The sequence below is a fragment of the Pteropus medius genome, unplaced genomic scaffold (genome assembly GCF_902729225.1).
Source record: "Pteropus medius unplaced genomic scaffold, Ma_sr-lr_union100, whole genome shotgun sequence".
Lineage (NCBI taxonomy): Eukaryota > Metazoa > Chordata > Mammalia > Chiroptera > Pteropodidae > Pteropus > Pteropus medius.
Genome location: NW_024352783.1, coordinates 9,619,398 through 9,644,520, shown reverse-complemented (window position 1 = coordinate 9,644,520; position 25,123 = coordinate 9,619,398). Strand labels below are relative to the sequence as shown.

At 52.5% G+C, this 25,123-nt stretch overlaps 1 protein-coding gene across 1 annotated transcript in view; it reads left to right on the top strand.

Annotated features, from left to right (window-relative positions):
* Positions 1–4,147: 4,147 nt before the first annotated feature.
* Positions 4,148–25,123, top strand: part of RAI1 (retinoic acid induced 1) — a 117,427-nt gene continuing 96,451 nt past the window's right edge. Inside the window, 1 exon segment of the mRNA XM_039847568.1 lies at positions 4,148–4,253. The gene's annotated coding sequence lies outside the window, so the exon portion shown is untranslated.

Below are 25,123 nucleotides of genomic sequence, written 5' to 3'. Positions count from 1 at the left end.
ACTGGGGGGCTCAGTGGCCCACACGCACAGGTGCACACAGGCACACAGTCATGCACACAGAGGAGCCCTGAGCTGAAGCTTCTCTTGCTTCAGTGAGGCTATGGACAGTGGGCTTAGTCCTGCCAGTGCTGGGAGTATTCGTCCCCACCTGAGGCTACCAGTGGAGGCCAAGGCCCCAGGTGGGCCCCTGGCTAATCTTGCCAATTCTCTGGAAGAGGAAGGACAAACCTCCTGCAAGCCAAACCTCTAGGTGAAGAGAACAATGTCACAGTCTCCAACATGTCATCCAGATCCTAGCCCCTGTCTCCTCCTACCTCCTCATCCTGACTCATCACAGCACCAGAGGTGAGGGAGGCAGCTCAGGTACAATTGCCTCATTGAGCAATAGGGGAGACTGAGGCAGGAGGCCAAAGTTGGTGAATGTAGCTCCCTGCCTAGCCCCACCATGGCTGAGGTGATCAACTCCCAATCTGACTCCAGCCCCGATGGGCACCCTGGGTACTGTAAGCACAGGAGTGTACAAGCCCCTCCAGCCTTGTCTTGGCTGGAAAAACTTATCACCAATGACTTTCCCAACAGAGATCAATAGAAAATGTTTTATCTCCTTCCCCAGGGGCAGCTCAGCCTCAGAGCAGGGCAGGCTTCCGTTACTATGACGACCCTCCGGGACCTTCCTGACTTTCTCCCCCTCCCTCATCTTCCATCTCTACTTCTCCCTCCCTCCTCACTCCTCCTCCCCCATCCTCTTACTGCCCACCATCCCCTCACTCATCCACCCATACTCTCTTTGCCCCTATCCCACAGCCCAGGACAGGGCTGTACCAAGCACTGTCCTCAGTATTCTGTGACTGTTCACTGTATATTAAGCTCAGTTTCTCATTGACAATCAGAGGGATAATAGTACGTCCTTTACAGGGGCACTGGGAGCACTATGTGAACGTGAACCTGTGAAGTATAGAGCATAGGGCTTGGCTGTGGTCAAGACTCAAGAAATACCAGCATTGTTGATAAGCCTCATTCTATACATCCATAAAATGTGTGATGAGGGATTATGGTTGTAAAGACTAAATGAGAGATGGAAACAGTTTGGCCCACTGCCTGGCACATTCAGGGACCATAGTCCAGGCCCTGCTGACCATTAGGAGGTGTGGGGATGGAAGGAGGTGGGAGGGACAGGTGTGTCGGCCCAATTTGGAGTCTACCTGGTCACCCCCTCGAGTGTGACAGGTTGTGGACAGAGATGCCTCATCAGGGTCCAGGTAACTTGTGCCTTCCCTCCCCCCACAGAGCTGTAGGGACTCCCCTCCCACACTGCCTCTGCCTCCCTGTTCTCAGACTGGTCCACCCTCTTCCTCTTGCCTGGAATGCTTTGCCCCATGAAGTCAGCCAGTTGGCAAACCTCCTGAGCAGGAGGCACCCTGGCACTGAGATGTGGAGCCAGACCTCCTGGGTAGGAGTCAGTTCTGCTGCCCAGGAGCACTTTTGTGTCAACTGAGTAATGACCCCAAAGACCCCTTGTCCCCATCCCCAGGACCTGTGAATGTGACCTTAGTAGGCAAAAGAGACTTTGTAGATGTGATTAAGGTAAGGATCTTGAGATGGGGAGATTATCCTGGATTATCCAGGTAGCCCTAATGTAGTCACAAGGGGCCTTATGAGAGGAGGCAAGATGGTCAAAGGAGAAAGTAGAAGATGTGACAACAGAAGAAATTATTTCCTTGCCTTTTCCACCTTCTGGAGGTTACAAGGGATCACGAGCCACAAAATGCAGGTGGCATCCAGAAACAAGTAAAGGCAAGGAATAGATTCTCCCCTAGAGCCTCTAAGAGCCAGACCTACCAACACCTTAATTTTAGCCCAATGAAACTGATTTTGAACTCTGATCTCCAGACTGTAGAGAATAAATTTGTGTTGTTTTAAGCCACTAGATTCATTAGTCAATTGTTACAGCAGCCCCAGGAAACTAATATACATGGAAGGCATCTGGCACATAATAGGTGCTCAGAAATGGCAGTCACTAGAATTTGGACCCAACGTGGTCTCCTTCCCCTAGGGCCAGCTCCTCTTCTTGCTGCCCATTGACATTCCTGGTGCTGGGCTTTCCCTTAGGTTCTCCCCAGGAGCTGGCTCACACAGGGACGGCGGGAGATTGAACCTTGCTAGGTGCTAGGAAGCCCCCAAATGGATGAAAAGGACCATTTCCACACATCTAGCGTCTGACCTAAAATGCTAACAGCATTCACTGAATGCCAATCTCTGGGCTAAATCTTCACACATCCTACCTACCTCATTTAATCTTCTCAACCCCAGAAAGTAGGAACTACTACTTTCCTATTTTACAAATGGGGAAACTGAGACTCAACAAGTTACCTGGTTTATCCAAAGCCACCTAGCTGGGCACAGAGGAGCCAGATTCAGAAACCAAGTCTGCAGTTCACATCTTGATCCAGCTGAATAGCTCATATTCGCCCTGGGAGATGGGTGGCTGAACGTGGTGAGAAGGGCTCTCTGGGTGCAAGTCTTAGCTCTGTCACCTTAGCATGAGAACCAGATAGGTGACTTCACCACTTGCCCCTCAATTTCCTCATGAGCAAAATGTAACAAGCCTGCCTACGGAGGGGCTACAGGATCAAATGAGACAATTATAGAAAGGGGTAGAGTCATCAGGTACCTACAAGGATATAAGGGCACTGTACCTATCAACCCCAGTGCCTTATTTTACAGATGAGAAAACTGAAGTTTGGTAGAGGAACTCACTAGTCCACAAGTTACCTGTGAGCTCTGATGCCTTGACCATCCCTCCCCCACCGTAGGACCATGGCTAGGTGGGTGTGGGAGCCTTCCTAAGCAGGTGGCTTTCTGCCTGAGCTGATGGTAAATTGAAGCCTTGGAGTGGCAGTCGTCAGGGAGTGTGTAAGTTAATAGGTTCATTCACTCATTCATTCAACATTCCTCTGCTTAAAATCTGCCAATGGCTTCCTTCTCATAGCACTAGAATTGCATTCAAATTCCTCCCCAGATCCTCTGTAGCCCTGAGGACCCCGGTCCTCCATTATTGGCCTTGCCTTCATCGTGCCCAATGCTCATCCCCATGCTCATTATGCCCCAAGCTCTCTCCTGTTTGACGGCCTTTGCACTTGCTCTTCCCTCTACCAGGGATGCTCTTCCCGTGCTCTATCCATGGCAGATTCCTTCTTGCTATTCAGTTCTCTGCTCTGATAGGCCGCCTGCTCACACTCCCAGCTAAGTAGCCCTGATCTTATCTCTTCAGTATCTTCTTCCCAGCACTTATCACTCCCTGCAATTATCTTTCCATATGTAAGCATTCCTTTGCTGTCTGTCTCTTGCCACCAGGACACCAGCTCCATGACAGCAGGGGCCACATATCTCTGTGCCGAGTAAGTGAAAAAAATTATGTCCGGTCTATTGAGTTTAGAAGTCAAAAATGTTTTCTTTACCAAGAGAAAGTCACGGTAAAGGCTAATGGTGGGGTGAGGGTGGGAGTCTGCCCTAGAGACCAGGCCAGAGACTGGAAGCACCTGATAGCAGGATACCGGTTCAAATCCTCTGCCCGAGACTCCAGCTGTCACTTCGGCCCTTGTCCCGAGGCGTTCCCAAGCCCGAGGCGGAGCGTGAAAGTCCTTGAGGTCTCTATCCGGACCTCACAGCCAAGTCTCTCTTATCCAAGGCGCCGGAGCAGACTGTGAGCAAGCGCCGCCAGGCCGCAGGGAGGAGCGCAGACCGCCAGGGGGTGCTGTCGGGGCGCGCAAGGCCCACCTGGCGCCTGGGGCGCGAGCGAGCGCCGCCAGGCCGCCCGGGAACTTTTTCCCTCCCGCTCTCGTTCTCCTTCTCCCCCCGCATCGCCCGCCCGCTCGCTCTTCCTGTGCGGAGGGGATCGCCTTTACCCGCGGCACCCGCGGACACCAGACAGACCCGGCTGGGTGCGCAGCCAGGGCCCTGATCCAGCGCCGCCGACTCCCCGCGCCCCCGGGCGCCGCCCCCGCCCGCGGCTGGGCAGGGTGAGGCGAGTTGGAGAGCGAGGCGGCAGCGAGGGCCAGAGGCGAGCCGAGCAGGCCGCCCTGCCCGCGGCCCGAGCGCCGGCGCGGGGAGGGGGCGCCGCGGCCCACCCTCCTTTCTGCCTGGCCGCGGGCTGGCCCGGCCGCCGCGCCCTGACCCCCAATGGCCTACTGGCCCTCCGGGCCGCGAAGTCTCAGCACCAGACCCAGGGTCCCCGAGTGAGTGCGGGCGCCGAGGTGAGCACGGGGTGCGGGGTGGGGCGCAAGGCATCGGGATCCGAGGCAGGGTGAGGAATGGAGGAGGATTCGGGGGCGAGCGCGCGTTGGACCCGCATGTAGGGGTCCGCGGGGTCATTGCTTTGTGTGGCGTGGGGGGTGCGCGAGGTCACCGGATGGCCGTCTGGGGAGCCGCAGGGTGGGGGCGCCCTGCGCTGCAGATGAGGGTCTTCAGAAAGATTTGTGCTGCGGGCCGGGGTCGGTTCGTGGCGTGGGGGCGCCAGAAGCGCGGGTCCAGTGTGGCCAGGGTCTCTGCGCGCGCTGGGGTGCGCGGAGTGTTTGCCGAGCGGGGGGTGGGGACGGGGGGGGCATTCGCCTGGCGTTGGGAGCGGAGCTTTGTGAGTGTGTTGGGTAGGGAGGTGGGGGGCGGGGAGCCAACGTTTTCTTGTGAGACTTGGGGCCTGGTGTGGGCCACGGCGTTTAAGGAACGGCCGCGAGGGGAGAGGAGGACTTGCTTGGGGAGATGGGGCGCAAGAGTTCAGCGCGTTACCCCGTCGCGGGCAGCGGCGCTCGGGCCTGTGTGCAGGCCCCGCGACCCCGCAGGAAAAGGCCCCAGAGGCCCGGGGAGCTCGGATGCGGCCAGACGCCGGGCGCGCAGGCCCTTCGGAGGGTGCTATTACGGTCGGGGACGCGGGACATGCGAGCCCTGTTTTCCCAGACAGTATCGCGCTGGCCAGGCCATGGCCCTCGTGGATTGGAGGCAGGGAACCCTGGAGAGACGGACGTGAGGACCCGGCGCCAGGCGGCGTCGCTGAGTGCAGCGGGGGCGAGGGAGTGGCAGGACACGGGGGTGACATTTGGAGCCTTGGTCGCGGCGGGGGCGGCCGAGAAGGGGCGGAGGGGAAGCGAAACATCATCTAGGCCTGAGGCCGCTGCGGCCCCAGCTTCCTGGGGCGCCCGTTTTCTCAGTAAACGGTTTACTTCTTGGGGCTTTTGGTACTCCTCAAATCCACGCCAGGGACCGGAGCCGTGCCCTCTTTTTAGGACCCCTGGGTGTGGGGAGCGTTGAATGGATAAACCGAGTGTAACAATGCGCTATTGGGGGGCTGGGGGAGGGGAGGCAGCGTGCTTGAATGGCGGACCCGGGCCCAGAGCTTCCCACGTCGCAGCACAGCACTCACTCCCGTAGCGCCTTTCCCATGGTTTCGGCAGGCTCCGATTCAAGGACCCACGCGGGTCCTCATGCCTCCCTCCCACCCAAAGTGCCCACCCCACCGCTGCACGCTTTATTTTTCTTCCAACGTAGCGGTGTGTTGAGGATTCAAGAGCATTACATCTGGTTGCAATCCAGTTTCATGCCGCTGCTGGGCTGTTAAGACCTTGCGCTGACGTCAGAGCAGGGAAACTACTTTTTATTTTATCTTTTTTTTAGTTGTCTGCCGCCCTGGGAGGGGAGGAGGATGGGTCAGGCGAGTTCTGATGTGGAGACGCCAGTGCCATGGGAGCCCCTGGCCGGGGGCTCTGCTTCTCTCCCCCCACACCATCTTGCATTCAGACCTAGCTCTCCCTAGGGTGAGGCTCACCCTAGGTGGGGGCAGCTCTCTCTGCAGACTGAGTGGAGGCCTCCCAACTAACCACACAGCTGCCTTTCCAGAGGCTTCCCTGGGACGTGGCAGTCTGCATTTGGAATCTGGAAAGGAATCTTCTAGTTTCCCACCCCTCCTACTTGACAATGTATTGGTCCCAAGAGCATCCAGGAGGAAATCCTTAGCAAGGAGAAGTGGCCTTTTGGGTGACCCAGGGGAGTGGACATAGACATTCTGGTCTGGGGGAGGTTAAACCCCAAAATTTTGGCAAAAGCTTTCATAGGCAAAAGCCTTGGAGGGGAAAGTATATGGTGATTCAGGCCCCAGACACCCACTGTGGAGTGGGCTAAATAGGACCTTTCCCAACAGCCAGGTGCCCCACTGGCTTCCTAAACAGACGGAACTCACTCTCTCCAAAACCTTCTTTCTTTCTCACTGGACCAAGAGGTCCTTGCAAGCAGGGCCCTTGTCTTATTCCTCTTTAGACTTCCAAGTCTCCATCAATGGCTTTCAAACTCTAGCTGATGACCTGTAGTAAGAAATACATTTTAGGTCACAGTTCCATTCACTCCACTGTATGTGACTGAAATAAAGATTTAGTGAAATAATTCTTCTACTTCCTCAGTTGATCTGAAACTTTCTGTTCTAGTTTATTTGATTTTTTAAAAAAATTACTGGTTACAATTCTTGAAATTGATTTCACAATCCACTAATGGGTCTTATCCAGACTTTGAAAAAAGGTCTAGAAAATGGATCTGGCTTCTATTCATTCAACAAACATTAAAAGGCCCTAACAAATTTTCTTTTTTTAATTACTTAAGTAACACATGGATTTTTCTTTCTCATTATGAAAAATGCAAAAAAAAAAAAACCAGAAGTATATAGAGTAAAAATTCTCTCCACACTTCCCACCCTCCTCACATGTAATCCCAGTTAACAGTTTGAGCATATCCTTCCAGACATTTTGCTATTCATTTATATATGCATCTAACATACATACCTAGTTTTCTTTTTCCCCAAATGAAAACATATGTTGGGCTCTTACTCTTCCATTTTTTTTTTTTTTAAATTTCCATTTGTCCCTGCCAGGTCATAGGGTGAGGTGCTTCAGGGCAAGGCTTTGGGTTGACTCCTGGCTTCACCATGCACTGAATGAGTTACTTACCTCTCTGTGCCTCAGTGTCCCTATCCTAACAATGGGGAAAGTAACTATCTTGGCCTCACAGGACTGTGGTAAAGATTTAATGAGTCAATCCATATAAACATATGGAACAGTACTTGTCTTTATAAATGCCTGTTGCCACCACCATCATTATTATTACTGTTCTATTTCCATGGCAGCCCATGTGTGCACTTCGCTGCTTTCAATAGCTGCTTGTGCCTGTGGCATGGATGTTTCTTTTCCCCAATTTCCAATGTGTGGCTTTGCAGGGAGGGAGGAGGTGGAGGCATGTGCACAGCAGTGTATACTGGGCAGTGTCTGTAGGAGAGGCCCCTGGGCTTACTGGCCCCAAGGGAACAAGTATTTTCCAGGGACTCACTGTTTTTGAAGTCCTGTGCTTACTGCAGCTGCCTCCAAGAGGTCATAGCCGAGTAGGTAATTGAGACCCAGATAATACCTGAGGGGATCAGCATTGTCATGGGAGCTCATGGTAGGGCTCCCGCAGGAAGCAGGACCCCCGTGAAATCACTGTTCAGATGTTAATGGGGATGACGAGGGAAGGACTGTAGGGCAGCATCTTTGGTAAGACTTGCCAGATAGCAGAGGGAGATGTTGTATGATTCACTTCCAAGATAGGTGGGACAGAAGACCAGAGCTCTAGCATTCAAGGGCAGGTGTACCTAGTCTTGGCCAGAGGTGGGGCTTTGTGGAGGTGGAGGCTTTATGGAACAGGGGGCTTGGAGCTGTTGCTTCAAGCACAGGTATGTAAGAACGAGGGGTGTTCCTGGCAGTGGGAACACATCAGCATGTCTTTGGAGGCTGAAATGGACATGGCCTGTTTACCATAGCCAAGAGAGATAGAAATGGCTATTGCCAGGGCCACTTTGCTGGCCTCCCTGCCTCCATCCTGTCCCCACTCAGTGTGGGCCACACTACCAGACCGATCTTTCTCAGCTGCTCTTGATACTACAGGGGCTCATGCTGCCTTCTGGATAAAGGTGCAGTCCGTAATCCTTCCCATGCTGCAGGGGCCCTTTCTGGCGTCCTGTGCCTGTTCTGTCCCCATCCAACCCCCTTCTCTGCCACAGTACAGCCCTCCTTCCCAGGGTCAGCCATGTACATCCCTGCCCCTGTGAATTTACCTGGCCTTTTCCTTCCACCTAGGATGCCCTTCACATTCTTCCCTGCCTCCCAAGACCAAAACAGACATCTTGTCTCCCCCTTCTCTGACCTCTGAGGCAGAATGAGTCATCTCCCTTTGTCTAAACTCATGGCATAGCATTATTATCGGTAATTCTGTCAGTGTCTGTCCTCCCCAAAGAGGCTGGAGCATCTAGGCCTGAAAGCACGCACCACCCACCCCCAGCCCCATTGCCAAGGGCAAGGCCTGGAACACAGAGATGCTCAGAAATGCTTCCTGGTAGCAAAGACCAGGTGAAGTACACAGATGAGAGCCTGACATTGCGTCTGTGGGCCCCTGAGATCCTTAGCAGCAACATGCAGGATCTGCTGGTCAAGGGACTCTGTTCTGTCTGACTTTGGCGGAGACAAGGGAAGCCAGAAAGGGGCCCAGCCCCCACCCAGGCTGCCCCTGAGGGGGGCTGAGGAGAAACTGGCTTATCCTGTTTCCTCTGGTATTGAGGAGATGGTTGAGCCAGAGCTGTGCCCTGTGCCTGGGGTGGGGGTGGGGGGGCACCGGGGATCTGAGACTGGAATGTGATACCAGGGAGGGGGTAGGGAGAGTGGGCCAGGGGCTAGTAGCACATACTAGGGCTTGGCTGGCAAAGGAGAGATTTTGCTCTATTGGTTTTTGAACCTGTGTGAATATGTGTGTGTGATGGTGAACACACACACACACACACACACACACACACACGTTGTTGGTGGGGAGGGAGAAAGATGAGATAGATGGGAAAAGGAGGTAGCCAGGGAAAGGGGAAAGGGAGAGAGAGATGGTGTGGGGGAAGAAGGAGACATGAGAGTGAGGGGAATGTTCTTTTTTTAATTTTATTTTTTTATTTTTTGGTTTTTATTTATTTCTAACATTTTATTTTTATTTTTTATTATTTTATTTATTTTTAATTTTTTATTTAATTAATTAAAAAAATTTCCCCCTCTCCCCCCAAGACTGAGAGGAATATTCTTGTTGCTGAATACTATGCTGACTTGGGAAAGAAGTATCCAGGAGTACTAGGGTTCCTGCAACACTGAACATTCATTCGTTCATTCATTCATCTGACCATCCTTTCATTCAGTAGACATTCCCTCAGTGTTTTCTTCCCTCAGGCAGTGTGCACACTGGTCCCAGAGATGAGCAAGCTTGTGGTCTGGCCTTTTAGGCCCTCCCAGTCTGTGGGCCAGGTGGACAGTGAAATCCAGTTTGTGCACAGTGATCAGGCTCAGGAGAGAAGGTGACCGGGATGCTGGGGAGAGGCAGGAATGAGTCCTGTGAGTGAGGAACAGATGTGGCAGGGCCAAGTGTGTATGTGTGTTATGGGTGGGGGTGCATGGGAAGAGAGAGGGGGCGTGTTAGGGAGCCACTTGTTAGGAGTTGTGGGATGGAGAGCCTGCGCTAGTTGGGGGCATCTTCCCTCTCCTCTTGGGCCTGTCTCACCTGTAAATTGGGGAGGGTCAACTGCTTGGGCTCAGAATGTAGGGGACCCAGTGGAGAAGGTTAACAGAACAGGGGCAGAGGGCTTGCTCAGAGTGTGGACAGGCCCCAGGCTGGGCGTCTTGAAGAAGGACATGTGGACTCGAGTGGAGTTCCCTCCCTAGAGACTGTGCCAGTCCACAGGGCAGTATGGTGGGAGAAGCGCTGGAATTGGAATTAGGAAGAAGTTTAGTTCCAACTGCTGCTCAGGCAAGTCACTTCCCTCTCTGAGCATCAGTTTCCTCTCCTGTCAAAATGAGAACATTAAGTGCTGTTAAGCATTAAATGTGATGATGCAGTTGGCATGGAAAACACAGAGGCCCTGAGCTCGGAGTCATAAACAGGCTTTGGGCTTAGGCCAGCCTGGGTTCAAATTCAGGTACCTGCTGTCCTCTCTGAATCTCCATTTCCTCACTTTAAAATGGGCATGATTACAGGCCCCTCTTGGTTACACTCAGCATGTGGCTTTTACTCTTATTGCTAAAGGACTTTGCAAGAGGAGATCGCTATTCTTCCTTTCCTCTTCATGCCAGGTTCCATCTAAACTTTCCATGAAGTAACACTAGATAAAACAATTTTTCTTTTCCAGTCAGGTTGAGGCAGATGGATTCAGTGGGTCTTTGTTACACAGTGGGGCAGGTAAGAGTTATAGTTTTCTGGCCAGTTTCTGTTTCCAACAGAAACTTTGCCCCAGTGGTGTGGGTGGACCTGGAGAAAGCATCCAGCAGCTTGTGTCTTCGGCAGCAATGAATGTGGTTATACAACCACAAACTCATTCATTTGTTCACTCATTCATTCATAAATCACATTGCATACCAGGGTCTGGAACAAAGCCAACAATGTGATGCATTTCTAATACAGCATAGTGAATAAGCACATGCATTTTGTAGTTCATCTGCCTAGGTTCAGATCTGGGCTCTGCCACTTACTAACTTGGGGAAATCATTTATTTCCTTTACTCAGTTTCTTTATCTGTAAAATAGGGGAAACAATAGCACTTATCTCATAGGGTTGTTAGGAGAATTAATGAATTAATGCAGATAAAATATTTAAAACAGTGACTGGTATATGGAAAGTACTAGAGAATGGTTCCTTCTCCTCCTCATTGTTTTTATTCCTGCCCTGAAAAATCTAACAGACCAGCTTGATGCTGAGGAAGGTCAGCCCCAGCCAGGGCTTTCCTGAGAGGGATGACACCCAGGAAGGGAGTAGTGTTACTCCAAGCCAAGCGCCCGCCTAAGCAGGCCAACTTCTTGAATCAGCACTCCTGGCTGCCTCCTGGCCTTGTCTAGTTTTTCCATAGGGACCTGGAACATGTTCTCTGTAGCAGGAGCTCAGTGGGTAAGGGTGAGGCTTGATGGTGGGGAGGCCCTGCAAGGGCCTTATTCACCTAGAAAGGTCTAACTCTTCCTGACACCAGGCAGGCTTCAGACTTTAAGAAAGAATTTCAGTATCAGGTGTTGAAGCTGAAAGTGTTTTCTGATTGATGTCCTCAATTGCCAGAGGTCACCAGACCATATCTTGGTGTCCTTAGGTAGGTCTCTCCAGCCCCCTGAGCCTCTATTTCCTCATTTATCAAACAGTAAAAATAATAGTACTTACTTTATAGTTTTGTTTTTAAGAGGATTAAAAGAGATGGTGCCTCTAATGTACTTAGCTGTACTTGGCACATAGCAAAGTACTTAATAAATGTTGCCTATTGGTAATAATTCTCAGAAAATATAGATGTAAATTAAAAATCACCTTAAAGATTTCTTCTTGGTGGCAATAGCGTCTTAGATATGTGAAGTCGTAAACCTTCACTAACCCATAAACCTTCACTAACCGGATAGGACAGAGAATTATTACAATGACTGAAAAGACACTGAGGCCCAGAGAAGTTTAGCTACTGTAGCAAAATCACACTGTAATCCAGGGCTGGGTAAGGAAGAGGGAACCACACTGGGTTTTAGTTCTGTGCCCTCTGATGCTTCGATAGTTATTCCTTCAGCAAATAGTTATGGGCAATCAGCACTGATGTATAGCTGAGATCACATGGCCCTGTATTCTGGAAGCTTCTGGTCTTAGAAAATAAAAATGTATACATGATTATAAGAGGTAAAGAGGTAAAATAAAAATCATTGGGGGAAGGGGAGAATCATGCATTCATTCATTGGCAGGAGGGGCACTGTGCCAGGCCTTAGAGCAGTGGGTCTCATGGTCCAAATGTCCCCTGAAGGACAAAATCATCAGGGGACATTTGGACCATGTCTGGAGACATTTTGGTTGTCTCAACTAGGTAGGTTGCTAAACAACCTACAATGCACAACAAATTCTCTGGCCCCAAATGTCAATAGTTCTGAGGGGGTTGAGAAACCTTGCCCTGGAGAAACATTAGTGATCAAATGGACCCTTCCTCAGCTGTTTTGAAGCTTACAGTCTGGTAGCTGAGCAAACATTAAGGAAATAAGTGCATAGATGTGGATTTGTAATAGTGTTGCAAGCTAAAAAGATAGGGAAGAGGGTTTCTACTCCATAGAGGGGGGGCCTTGCAGGAGGCCTTTCCAGGCACAGGGCACAGCTCAAGCAAAGGCTCAGGGGCAGAAATTCAAAAGGTGTGTGGTGGGAAGGACAGACCCTTGATGTGTCTGAGGAGAGAATAGAAAATGACCCTCAGGGCCTTCCAGAGGTGTGGAGAAGTTAAAGGCTGGAGGACCTCTCCCCTTTGCTTGGTTTGAGGGAACTACAACTCCCAGCATGCTGTGTTCTGGGGGGCTGAGCCTAGGAGACCTGCAGAGGCCTGGTAGGTGGGAGAGAGTGCTAGGGGCCCAACCTCTGCCCCTTCTCTTATTTGCATCCCTCTGATAGGTGGGGAGGAGAATCAGGAGAAAAAGAGAGGAGGAAGAACAATATTTTCATTTCAAACACAGGGGTGGGGGAGGTGGGAAGGAATCCAGTTTAGGATACCTTCGAGACACACAGAAAATCCCCACTGTGGCCCGAAATAGCACAAAAAACAGACGTTTTGCCAAATCAGACTTAATTGAGTGGCTCTTGAGTCCAGCAGGATGTGGATGGAGCTGGCTTTGTTCCCTTGGGGTGACATTGTCCCCTGGGGCCCCGCCCTGGCTAATTAAACATACAGGCTCTGGTCCCTCAGGCAGAACAGAAGCCTGGGGAACTCAGTTTGGCAGCCCTTGGTCTCAGCCTGAGTGTTCCAGAGGGCCAGAGATGGTGACTGGGGGCGATGCCTGGTAGGCAGCAGGGCCAGATGGATATAAGCAGAGGTGGGAGAGCCCTGGTTCTTCTAATAAGTGAATGTCTCTTTGGAGGCTGAAAGGGATCATGGAGAAAAGCCATCATTTAATGAGTGCCTGCTATTGTGCTGGGCATTGGGTGGTCTTCTCTAAGCCTTATTAACTGTCCTGTACAGATTGTCAAGGAAACTAAAGCTCAGAGAGGTTAAGTAACCTGCTTGAGGTCACACGGCAACCAAGTGGCAGAACTGAGATTGGAGACCACGTCTGCTGGGCTCCAAAGTCAAGTCCTGCCTGCTGCTCACTCACCTCCTCATGGTGGTCACTCATCCATTTGGCAGATAATCACTGACTCTTAAGTTTCTGGGGCTTAGAATCACAAGTAAGCTTGAATTCTGACTGAGGCAGTTTTAGTCCTGTGGCTTTCTCTCCTGGAGCCTCCTGTCACTGTCAAGTGGGCATAATCATGCCTTTATCCTAGAGTGGCTGTAGGGGTTAAACTCTGCGTGGAGAACAGGAAGGGGAAGAAGGAGGCCCAGGGAGGGAGGTTAGGACCTGCCCCTGGCCACTCAGTATGGTATGGTGGTGGTAGGGCACAGTAAAGGTGCCCTGGGTAGAGGGAGTTGGTGAGATTGTGGTATCTCTGTGCAGTATCAGTGTTGGGTTTCTTTATTTGAACAGGGAGAGAGGGCAGCCCCCCTCTGCAGGTAGAGAAGATGGTGTGGAATGCGGGTGTTTATTTTTCTTTGCCTGTGAAAGCCCTGTTTCACCTCAGGCTGATAGGGCTTCCCAAGACACTGCAGAGAGATCTGCCCAGGGTGGGCACTGAGAGGAGAGGGCACCCACCAAGTGAGGCTCCCAATGCAACCTATAAATCCTCATCCCAGAGCCTGGGCTACCTAGGAACCCAATAAAGAATGAGAGGTAGTTGAGGGCCATGAAACCCGGGAGTCCCTCTGCCTCCTCCAGTTCAGCCCTCCTGGTCCCATTCATTTCCTTATCTCCTGGCAGCCAGTGGACTGCTGGGAAGTCAGGGGCAGCCTTCCTGACAAACAAAACAAGCCTTGCTCACAAAAGAAGAGGGGAGGTTGGCTGGACCTCTCTGGCTCCCCTCCCCCTCCCCCAACCCCTGGCTGAGACATCACTCCTGCTCCACTCAGCTGGCACCTTACAGTTTGAGAACAGTGAGGGGGCTGCAAAGCCATTGTGGTCAGGCCGCATTAGCTAGGCATTCCTTGCACTGGGGAGGTAGATTTGAGGAACGATGGAACGGCTGTGAGTCAGACTTGCTGGAATGGCTGCTCCCTCCTTCCCTTCAACTGGCTGGGAAGGCAGCTTGGAGAGGAAGCCAGGCCGGCAGGTAGCAGAGAAAGACATCAGATCCAGAGGGAGCAGCAGAGAAAGCAAACAAACAAGGCATTGTGTGGCTGCAGATTGGCGGCTCGGAAGGGAATCCAGGCCTGTGGTGGTGGGGAGGGGGAGGGGGAAGGGAGGGGAGGGAGGCCAGGCCATTGCTCTGGACCAGAGATAAGCGGCTGGAGCAGCCCAGGCTGGGCGTCCAGTGAGTAGGGAGTGCCACTCTATATGGACAAGAGTCACAGCCTGAGTCTCAGCTCTGCCACTTCACTCCCTAACAGATCTCAGCCTGTATGCCCACCGAACGCGGGCAGAGTCACTCACATGGAGGACTCTGGAATACAGTGATCTGGCCCAGTGTAAGCTCCCATCCTACCATTGTCCCCCATTGTTGCTGGGAGGACACAGGGTAGGAGGGGATCAGGGTCCACAAGGGAGTTGCCAGCTTAGCTGGGTCTCCTGGAAGGGCAGGGATGGCTACTCAGAGCTGTGGGCACTTTAGAGGCTCTGATGGCAGTCATGCTGAGGGAGAAACAGGTTCGTGCTGTCTAGCAACACACTTGGGTATAGGTGCATAAAGGCTGGCATCTCAGGCCCCTAGGCCTGGGGAAACAAATGTCCCGCCTTCATGGGAGTTGGAAGCGCACTGGATTGGGGAAGAGACAGCCTAGAAGACAGGGCCTTCTTGCGGAGAGGGTGAGGAGCCATCTTGGGGGGTGGGGGTGTCAAATTGTGGATCCTAGTGAGGGCAGTCCTGCTTAGGTAGGAGAGCTGTCAGGTCAGACATACAGGCAGCTCGGTTATCGCCTCCGGGCCATTTCCTCTCCTCGGCCCGACCTCAGGTGGGGGGAGCAGCGAGAGAGCAAACTCCCGAGTTTCCTGCCCTCCCCTCCTCTTCCCTCCCACGGCGCCCACCATCTTGGTCGCTCTGGGGCCTCTTTCGCGGCGTTCTAGCAGACTAGCCCTGCCCCGCAGGCGTGCCCGCGACGCTGGGAGGGGCGAGGCGGGGCGCGCCGCTCCCGTCGCCATGGCAGCGCCCCGTCCCGGCGTGCTCCGCGGGGTTGGAGAGCTGGGCTGCCGAGGCCCCGCCCCTTCGCTGAACCAGGGTCTTTCCCGGAACCTAGGGCTGTGGGCGGTGGCTTTCAGTATCAGGCTGAGGCCCGTGGCCCTCCCGGTGACTGGGTCCTGTGCCGGGTATCCTTGGGACGGGCTCTGCTCGCCGAGCCCGGCAATCTTGCGTCAGGGACAGTGGAAAGACGCTTCCTAGGGCCAGGATAATGGAGAGGCTGCACCGCCCCCGCCCCCCCCCCGCTTCCCGCTGTAGGGGGCCACTGAAAGTAGAGGTCGGTCTCCATGCCACGCTTCCCCTGAACCGCAGTCTTTGGGCCTCCATCTTTGCTCCTCCCTGGGGTTGCCCATGGGCCAGCCATGCCTACCCCAGCCCTAGTGCCTAGGAGAGGAGGGGCCGGGAATGCACCCCATTACACCACCTTGTCCGGAAGGCCTGGACCCTGCCTCCCAGCCGGCCTCTTTCCAGCACAGGAGCAGAAGCACAGGCTTTACCTTATTGGCAGCTATTTGTTTGTACTCTGGCCGGGAGGCACATTCCTACCTCCTGAGCTCGGGCACCTCGCCTACCTTGGGGGCAGCCTCTTCCGGAATTTTGCTGCTAACCTATCCCTGCCTCCACCCCCACCCCCCTTTCGGTGTCATAAATCCCCAATTGGTCACTCCAGGGCCTCCTTTCCCCAGGCTCTATAGAGGTGCCTACTCCACCTGACCTCTGTCCACTCCTGCCTGGACTGCCTAGCTAAATTTAACGGCAGCTTTTGGGTCTCGGGAGGGAGACTGTGTGCCTGTTGAGCAGCTGTCCTTTGGCCTTTCTCAGGCCTCAGTCAGGACATCCACCCAAGGAAAGTGAAAAGGGGCTTCATTTGCAGCAGGAAGGACGCAGGAAGTAAAAAAGAACTTCCTAGCCCTAAGCATTTTTAAAATTAAATGATCATATTATTATGTTGATTTCACAAAAACTTAAAAATACAGGAAAACAAGTAAAAATTTCCTGCGATTTCACCCTAGGACATAACTGTTGTCAACATTTTCTGTAGACATACAATAAACATGACAAATAGAAAATATGGAGTCATGCTATATGTTTGGTTTTCTAAGGCACTTGGTGGTTTTAATAACTTTTTCTCACTATAAAAGGACAGGTTTATTATAGACTTTGAAAATATGACAAGTTAAAAGCAATTCATCTACACTCCCAGCGTCCAAAGTTAGCAACCTTTGACTTTCCCCACCCTGTTCATGGGGGTTTTGGTTTGGTGTTTTTAAGCATGCCATCACTTTCTTGTAAATAGCATATGATATCCTGATTTTCTCATTTAATGTATAAAATGCTCCTGTTCCCTGTGTGGGAATCTTGAGGGAACTAGAAGCACATTCTTGGGAGAGCTTCAGAAATGAGCCAGTCTGGACAGTGACTTTGACTTTGTTCATTCTTTCCCTATCTATGGACCCCAGGAGCCTTTCCCTGTTGCCACTAACTTTGATAAGCAGCTTGGGCCAGGAAGGCCTACTTGCTGTGGCCCAGGAGGCCGTTCAACCTGGACAGGGACATTAAAGACTTATGGGCCCAGTTGAGATTCAGACTCCAGCAGCAAGGGGCTCTAATGGCCCCAGAATGGGCAAGGCTGCAGCAAGGTCTCAGACTTCAGCCTCACCTAGGGCCTCCTTTGCCTAGCTGTGCTGAGGCTCAAAGACCCCTTGTTGGTTCTGTGACCTATCTACTGCTCCCTCTCTGTGTCCTAGGAGGCAATTTCTGTCCTGGGCTCCAGCCTCTTCCTGGGGACATGCAGGCCTGGCACCTGGCATAGCCTCCCTCTGCCCAGCTGTCTCTCAGGCCCAGCTACAAGCTGCCCTTGCCCCACCCATCCCTGCTGCCAGGCCTCTTCTCCCCCATTCCCAGACAGTTTGATTCTAACACATTCAAGCCCTGCATGAAACAGGCCTTGGAAAATCAGAGTTGCCAGGGATGGATTGGCATTTAAAAAGCATCCAAGGCTTGAGGGGATAAGCTGAAGAGACAAGAGAATGCAGGGCCCTGTTCCTGAGCAGCAGCTGAATTTAGTGAATGGAAAATCACAGAATGCCCCTTTTCCTGGGAATAATATCCCTGACAGAGGGGTGGCGGGTGGGACACCAGACACCGTGCCCCACTGGCCATCACCTGCCACCACTACCGTCTGCTCTTTGAAATGAAAAGATGTAGAGGGATGTTGCGAGCCTGCAGCCAACAGCCCAGTAAATTATATTCTTTTAACAGGTTTATTTATTTATAAAATATTTAAGACCCATTTCACTTTACCTATAGCAGGGAGGCAGCCAGGTTGGGGCTGATATTGATGCTCTGAACATGATTTATTTATCTGGATTTGCTCTTCTGGGTGCTGCCTGCCCTATGGAATGTAACCAGGTTGCAAGATGGGTGTGTGTCTGTGTGTTTTCTGGGCTTCTGGCCTGTGTGTGTGCAGTGTGTCCATGTCTTTTATATTTTTTTGGGCGAGGGTGGGGGGGACGGGGAGGTTCTGTATGTGGAAGGAGTGATAGTTCTCGCATGGTTGCTGCATCCAGACACTTGTATGAGTCTGTGTTGGTTGCTGAATACGTGCCTCTGTATATGATATGTGTGTATAGTGAGGGTGTGTGTGTTTGTGACTGGGTCTAACGTGTGGTTGTGTATGTGTGTCTGAGTAGGGGAAATGAATAGAGGGGGTAGGTTTGTCTGAGCATGTCGCAGGCGCTCATATATGTGATGGTATCCACAACATTGGGGGGACCTGTGTTCCTCTGTGGTGTATCTGTCTGTGTTTGTGGGTGGGAGACCTGAGTGTGTGACTGTGTGGTCATCTGTATGTCCTATGATGTGAGGCCTGTTCTTGTGTGCATGTGGAGTGTGGTGTAGGACTTTTCCTACGTGCTCTGTATCAGAATTGGAGGCAGTAGCCACTGGCTCCGTTGCCTAGCATCTGCTTTTCCCTCTGGCTCTGGGCACTTGGAGGAACTCGATGCCTGGTAAACCTGAGTTCTTTGACTGCTATGTGGCTCTGGGCATCGGGCTCCAGGAAGGATCGGCTTTGGGGGCTGAAGGGACACTGACAGTCCCTTCCCCGTGGCTCAGAGACCAGAGGGAACTCCAGGGCCAAAGTGCTCCAGGCCCACATTTCACAGATTTGGAAACTGAAGTCCAGAGGGCACACAGCCTGTTAGTTGCCAAGCCAAGACCCTAATGCAGAGTATGCTTCTTCCTCCAGTACTCTGCTCTGGGGCAGCACCCCCTGGGCCTCAGTTTTCTATCACGTGGGGATGGGTTCCCAGGTCCTTGTGGTCCTCTTGCCCAGAGCATCAGGACTGGAATAGCCAAGGCACAGAGGAGGCAGGGGTTTGCCAAGGATCACTCAGTGAGTTGAATCCAGTCAGGAGGCAGGCAGCAAGAATGAGGAATGATGGGAAGATCCCCCTCCTCTGGGCCTTGAGTCCCAAGAGCAAGTTCCAGCTCTGGGGACAACTCTGCACTTAGGGCATTGTCTCTTGCCCCCTCCCCAGCTACAGCCCGTGGCCCAGACAGGGCCCAGCATCCCAGAAAGTGGCATGCATTTGGTTTTCCTCAGCTTTGTGACTGCCCTCAGCTCCCCTCCCCTCACCTTAGCAGCTAATGTGTCTGTCACTACTTTCCTAATGAGGCTGCCTAGGGCCCTCCTGGGACAGATACCTTTGCAGGCCAGCCAGCAACTGAGGGGTTGGGCTGGTCTCAGGGTCAGGTCTGGGAAGAGGGGAGCCAAGATCCTCTCCTGTCTGCACCCCTCAGCTAGCTCAGCTGTGGGGACATTGAGGCCCATCCAGACCCTGAGATAGCTTTGTAGGGGGTGTTTGAGGCCTCTGGGACCCATGAATGCCCGCATCTACACTCATTTTTCTTTGGCACTTGACTGTAGTAATAATACTTCATCTGGTTGACAAATATATTTGCAGGCCTACTGTGTGCCAGGACTGAAATCAGCCATGATCTTGGTGTTCATAATTTCTGCCCTTGGGGAGGTGTGGTCAAGGGGGGAAAGAGAATTAATCAAATAATCAAGTTATTTGTGTCATTACATATTCCTGTATGGGAATGCACATTTGTCACAAGCCAAGACAGAGACATACAGGACACATGCAGAGCTTCTTTAGGCTGGGGGTGCTCTCAGGCACCTGAAAGGCTCAACTAGTACTTGAATGAGTCAGGAGATCCAGATTTCTTGCTGTGTGTCTCCAGGCTACTGTCCCCCTTCTCTGGGTTCTTCAGGGGCTAGAAGTTTCCTTCTAGCTCCATCACCTATGAGTGAAACTCAGGCAGCCTGTGTCTCCTTTCTCAGTGCTCTTTGCCCTCCCTACCAGGGCCCTCAAGACATCTGCTGGCAACAACCTTGACTTTGGAATGCCTTAGGCACTGCCCCAGGGGATGCTGGGAGCCACAGCACAGCACAGCTCCTGCCTCAGGCTCCACCTGCCATTTTGTCTTAGCCCTTTTGCTCTCACAGAATCACCCCCTTGGGCCAAAGGAAGCTTGGAAGAAATGAAATGGGAAAAGCAGTCTCTGTTATCCTATGATGACAGAGGGAGGCATTTATTTATTCATGTACTCATTTGTTCAGTTGCTGGATAGGTGTTTCTTAACATCTATTAATTGCCATGCACCATGCTCTGTGTTAGACCGAGGTGGCAAACTGGTTGTCCTCCTGCCATGTCCAGCCTACAGACCCATTTTGAAGGCCCACCCAGTGTTTGAGGGGAAAAATCAAATGAGTTGGCAGTGAGCAGTCCTAACTTCCAGTTTACAGCTCATCTGGATTATTACAACCTGCTTCCTTCAAGGCCATGATTGGTGGTACTGACTTAAAGTCTGATCCAGTAGGGGTAGGATGGCACAGCCTCCACTTAGCCACAGTCCCCACTCCTCCTTGGTAACCCCTCCCAGCCTAGTCACGGTGGTGTTTTTATGAGCCCAGCCTCAGGAGCCAGGCTGCTCAGGTTCAAGTCTTTCCCTTGGCTCTTTTATATACCATGAGACCTCAAGTAAATCAAAAGCCCTCTCCAAGCCTCAGTTTCTGCCTCTGTAAATAGGGATCACAATAGTAAGTAAGTACTCACTAGCTCCTGGAGTTGCTGAGATCACTGAGAAATTTTAAGTGCTTAGAAATGGCTTAAGTGTTGGCTGCTACTACTGTTGTGTTGAATAAATGAATCATATGTAGGCTGAGACCTGGGTTTTAGCTCCCTTGTTGGGGGACCCTGTGTGAGTCGCATGGCACTTCCAGATCTGTTTCCTCAGTGGTCTCTTTGGGATAGAGACACCTGCCCTGTTGGACCTCCACCTTTGCCGTCCAAAGACCTCTTCTTGGGACCTGTCCTGGGCCCCCTCCCAGACTGGCCTGCCCTAGCGGGCTTCGGGGTGCGAGCTGGAGGCCTGAGCCACTTCCTGGGGCTCAGGCTGGGCAGGCCGCCTCCGCCGCCCCTCCGGCGCTCGCCCGCTGCCCCTCGGGGTTTTGCCGCCATCCAAGCATCTTCTCGTTCTTATGCTAATGAGCTGTATTAATGCTTAATGGCGGCGAATGCGCGGGTTTAATTGCACCTGCCCGGGCCGCGGGTGCAACTGGCCGCGGGAGCAGATGTGTGTCCGCCCCACGACCTTAATTACCTGGAAAACGGCGCCTAACGGGGCGGGCCGGGGCGGGCCAGAGCGGGAGGTGCGGTGGGGCCTCTGGCTGAGCCTCCTTCCCGGCGGTGGCCCAGCTTCGTTCATCTTCGGAACCTGGTGCTGGGTGGGGAGCGGCTGGCGGGGCAGGGTCGTTTATTTAATTTATCGCCCTCCCTTGGTGGAGACGTGCTCTGCCGGCAGCCGGGTTCAATCACTCCGCCCCAGCTGCCCGCCTGCCTCCCGGCTGCCGCCTGCCTCCCGGCGCTGGGCCGTCACTAGCTTGGCGTTCAAGGCTCTTTGTGACCGGCTGCTGCCTACTGACCCAGTGCCACCCTGCTCTGCACCAACAGTAGTTATAGTGCTCGCTCAGTTTGTGCTGGGTACCTTGGAGGGCGTCCCATGTGGCCTCTCAGAGGCCCTGGACGCCTCTCTCTGCCTCTGCTTTACCTCCTTTGCCTTTCAGAAGCTGTTCTTGCTTCCTGGAACAAAGCCCTCTTTCCCTCTCTTGCCCTTGAAATCCATTTCTGTTCCTCCAAAGGGAGCCTTTGTCCTCCTGGGATGAGTCTGGTCCCTCTGTTGGGGGCAGAGCAGCCCATAGTGTCTGAGTGTGCCCTGCCTCCCTAGACCCACAGTTCCTTGAGGACAGTCTGGTCTGACTGCCCCCTCTCTGCTTCCACCTGGGGATGGCACAGGGGTTGGAAGCTACAGTGCTGCTCTGAGCCCTCTGCCCAGACTGGGGGCCCTGCGAACTAGGGGGAATGATGGGAACCTTAGGGAAGCCTTGAGACTTAAGGTGTTCTCTGTAGGACTTGCCTGTGCTCCCCGCCACTCCTACCAGGTCAGCCACTGGATGGGGCCTCAGGCCCAGGGGGGCCTGTATCCCCTTCTCTCTCCTTCTGTCCCTCCTCTCTCACCCCTCTTCTCTCTTTCTGCAGAGTGAAGGGGAAAAGGGAGGAGAGAGTAGGTAGGTGAACCTGTTATGGGGTTTCTCCAAGATGGCCCACTTCTCCTTCCCCTCTCTTCTGCACTCCTGCACGCACCCTAGCCCCTCCTTTCTGTCTTCTCCAGTTTCTTGTCCCCTCTGATTTGCACCAACCACATGGTCTCTTCAGATGTCCTCCTGCATTGTCTTTCTGTGCCATCTCAGAGACAGAACTGTAAAGCAAAACGCAGTGTCCATCTGGAGACCTCTGGCCTTGGCCCTGCCCTGGGTTAGGCAGAGCTGGGGCACAGAGGGAATCAGACTGGGGCTCTGCCCTCCAGTGACTCCTGTCTGGGCAAGGTGGCCTTAGAAAGGAATACTTGTACTCTAATGTAAAAAGGACCAATTTAGAGGAAGCAGAGTACTGTCTTTGAGCCCAGATTGGGAAGGTTGGCAGAGGTTTCTAAGCTCGGCTTAGAAGAAAAATAAACGTTAACTAATTAGAGGTGCTGGGAACAGCATTCCAGGTAGGGGGATAGTTGGAACAAAGGCCTAGGGCACAACATTGCCTGATACAGTAAGGGACGACCACAAAAAGCTCGAGCTCACTAGGGAGTTAGGCATAAAGCTAGAGAAGTGGGCAGAGGTTCCTGTGCTACCCAACAACCTTCAGTGTTTCCCTACTGCCAAGAGCACCAAATCTAGGCCCTCTGATGGCAAGCAAGCTTGTACCATCCACCTCATCTTAGGACACAGCCTAGCCTCAGCTTGGTTCCTCACCACCAGTTTAACCCTCAGATATTTATTGTGGGCTGACTATGCGTGCACAGTTGGAGGTGGGGGGTTGGCAATGACCTATGTGGGCTCGATGGCACTGGTACATGCTGAGTGGGCCTCTTCTGGTTTGCTGGGGTCCCAGCATGTCTGGCCTTCCGCCAGAACTTGGCACGTTCCATCCCTGTCCCCAGATGTCCTTGCAGACAAGATGGAGGTGAATGGGCAGACTGCCAGGGGTATCAGGTGGCATCACAGCCGGGTGGACAGTCCTTCCTGATTAATGAGGTGGTAGAAACCTGGAGGGAGGTCTTTACTGGCATGCCTCAGGGCTTTGCGTTTGCCTGGTCAAGGCAAGGAATGAAGCTTACATGGGTTGAGCAGCTACCATTTAACCAGGCTTTGCATGAAGCTCTTAGTAGCTTGTCACTACCTGTAAGGTGGATTCTGGTACTATCTCATTCTGCAGATGGAGACACTGAGGCAAGTGGGGGTGATGCAGTGTACCCAAAGACACTCAAGCTGGGAGGTAGCAGAGTTGGGCCTAGAATACAGGTCTGTACAACTTCAAAGCCTGTGTTTGTAACCACTGGGCTGTGCTATATCAGTAATGCCTATTATGTTTCTGCTAGACTGTGGGCTTGTGGAGTAGTGGGGCCATGGCCTTTTCAACTTTTTCTCATGGTGGTTGGCATGGTGCTTTCCATGTAGTAGGTGCTCAATAAATGCTTGCGAACTGGGTAATTGGGTTTGTAAGCTATGCATAGGGTTTCTCACTCTGACTGTCTGCCTCCACCTCCAGGAGCTGTGGGGCACGGGGCATAGTAGGCAAGGAGACTTGGAGACTCCAGGCTTTTAGGCAGACGATAGGCTCAGAGGAGACTGGGGAAGACAGCTGCTTTTGAAGCCTGGGCTGATGGGGCTGTGAGGGGTTCTGAGGCATGACTGCTGAGTGGGGGGTTTGGATGCAGGGCAGGAGCTCTTTCTGACCAAGCTCCTAGGCATGGAACCTTTGGGAAGGACCATATGAGAGAAGCATTCTTTTGACAGGCAGAGCCATGGTCCTTTCTGGTTTGGGTACCCACCTATAGCTCTGGAAAAATGTTAATCATGGTCTGGGGCTCAAGTCGATGGGTGGGAGTTGGTGGGCAAAAGATAATAATAATCATCATAATGGCCACAACGTTTATTGAACACCTACTATGTGTCAGGTATTGGGTATGTCATCTGTTGGTGATAACCCCATTTTACAGATGAGAAAATAGGCTCAGAGAGGTCAAGGTCACAGAGCAGAGCCAGGATCTGACTCCAGGTGGGCCTGTTTTCAACTGCACTGACTTCTTTTGTTCCATGCCACTCTCCACAGATCCCCATGTGGCTTCTTTGAAGGCCCCACAACCTTGTTTTCAGAAGTCCTGGATGTGGAACCTCAGAGTAGAGATGTACCTCATTCTTTCTCTCTTTGGCCCCTCTGATTGGAGCTGTTCCTGGGAGCAGTGAAGTACCAGGCATAGGTTTGCTGGGCCAGGAATTGGGGACACTACCTCAGTGGACCTGCCTGCCAGGAAGATGGGGTATACATGACCACACTCACTTCTGAGGGGCCCTGGCTGAGGCTGAGCTTGCTCCAAGGCACCCAGTGCTTTCAAGGCAGTTGGGGAAACTCAGGCCACAATGGACAGAGACTTGTGATCTCCTCTTGGCCCTGCACAGCTCTACTCTGTGACCTTGGCCAAGCCACTGCTTTCTCTGAGCCTCAGTTTCTCTCTTAGTAACATTTGGGACTGGCCTCATCACCTCTAAGTGTTCTAGCATTGGAGATGTCTGGGAACAGGATCTAGTAGGTGCTGTGTGGTAGGTGGCAGTGTGAGGAGGTTCTTTCAAGTATGGCCTCTGCATGGGGGCCTCCTCATCTTCCTAGGCAGTCATTAACCCTCAGCCATCCTGGCAGAGGAAGCTGAGAGCCTCTGCTGGGCAGCGTGGTGCATGAATGCTGGAATTACACAGCCAGCTTCACCACTTACAAGCTGTGTCACCTTGGCAAGTGCTTCACTGTCTGGGCTTCAGTTGTCTCATCTGGAAAACGGGCATATTCATAGTATTGGCCTCAAAATAATGCCAGGAGTATTAAGTGAAACTCCAAGTCCTTAGAGTCCAGGGCACAGCAAGTACTTGATAAGTGGCCTCTGCTGCTTGTATTGTTGTTAGTGTCATTAGAGGAGTCTACTTAGAGTTTTTGCTAAAATTTCCAGTTCCTTTTCCTCCCAAGCCCATGGTAGGATCACACTTCCTGGACATCTTGTGGCCCTGTAGGATCTTGTGACCAGTTCTGGCCAATGAGACGCATGTTTCTCCCAGGCTGAGCATTTCTCTGCCAGAACTCTTTCCCTAGGGAGCCCAGAGTGTGACTATTCAGTGAGCAGGAGCCTACTTGCCACCCTGCTGGATGTGTGGTATGAATGAGAA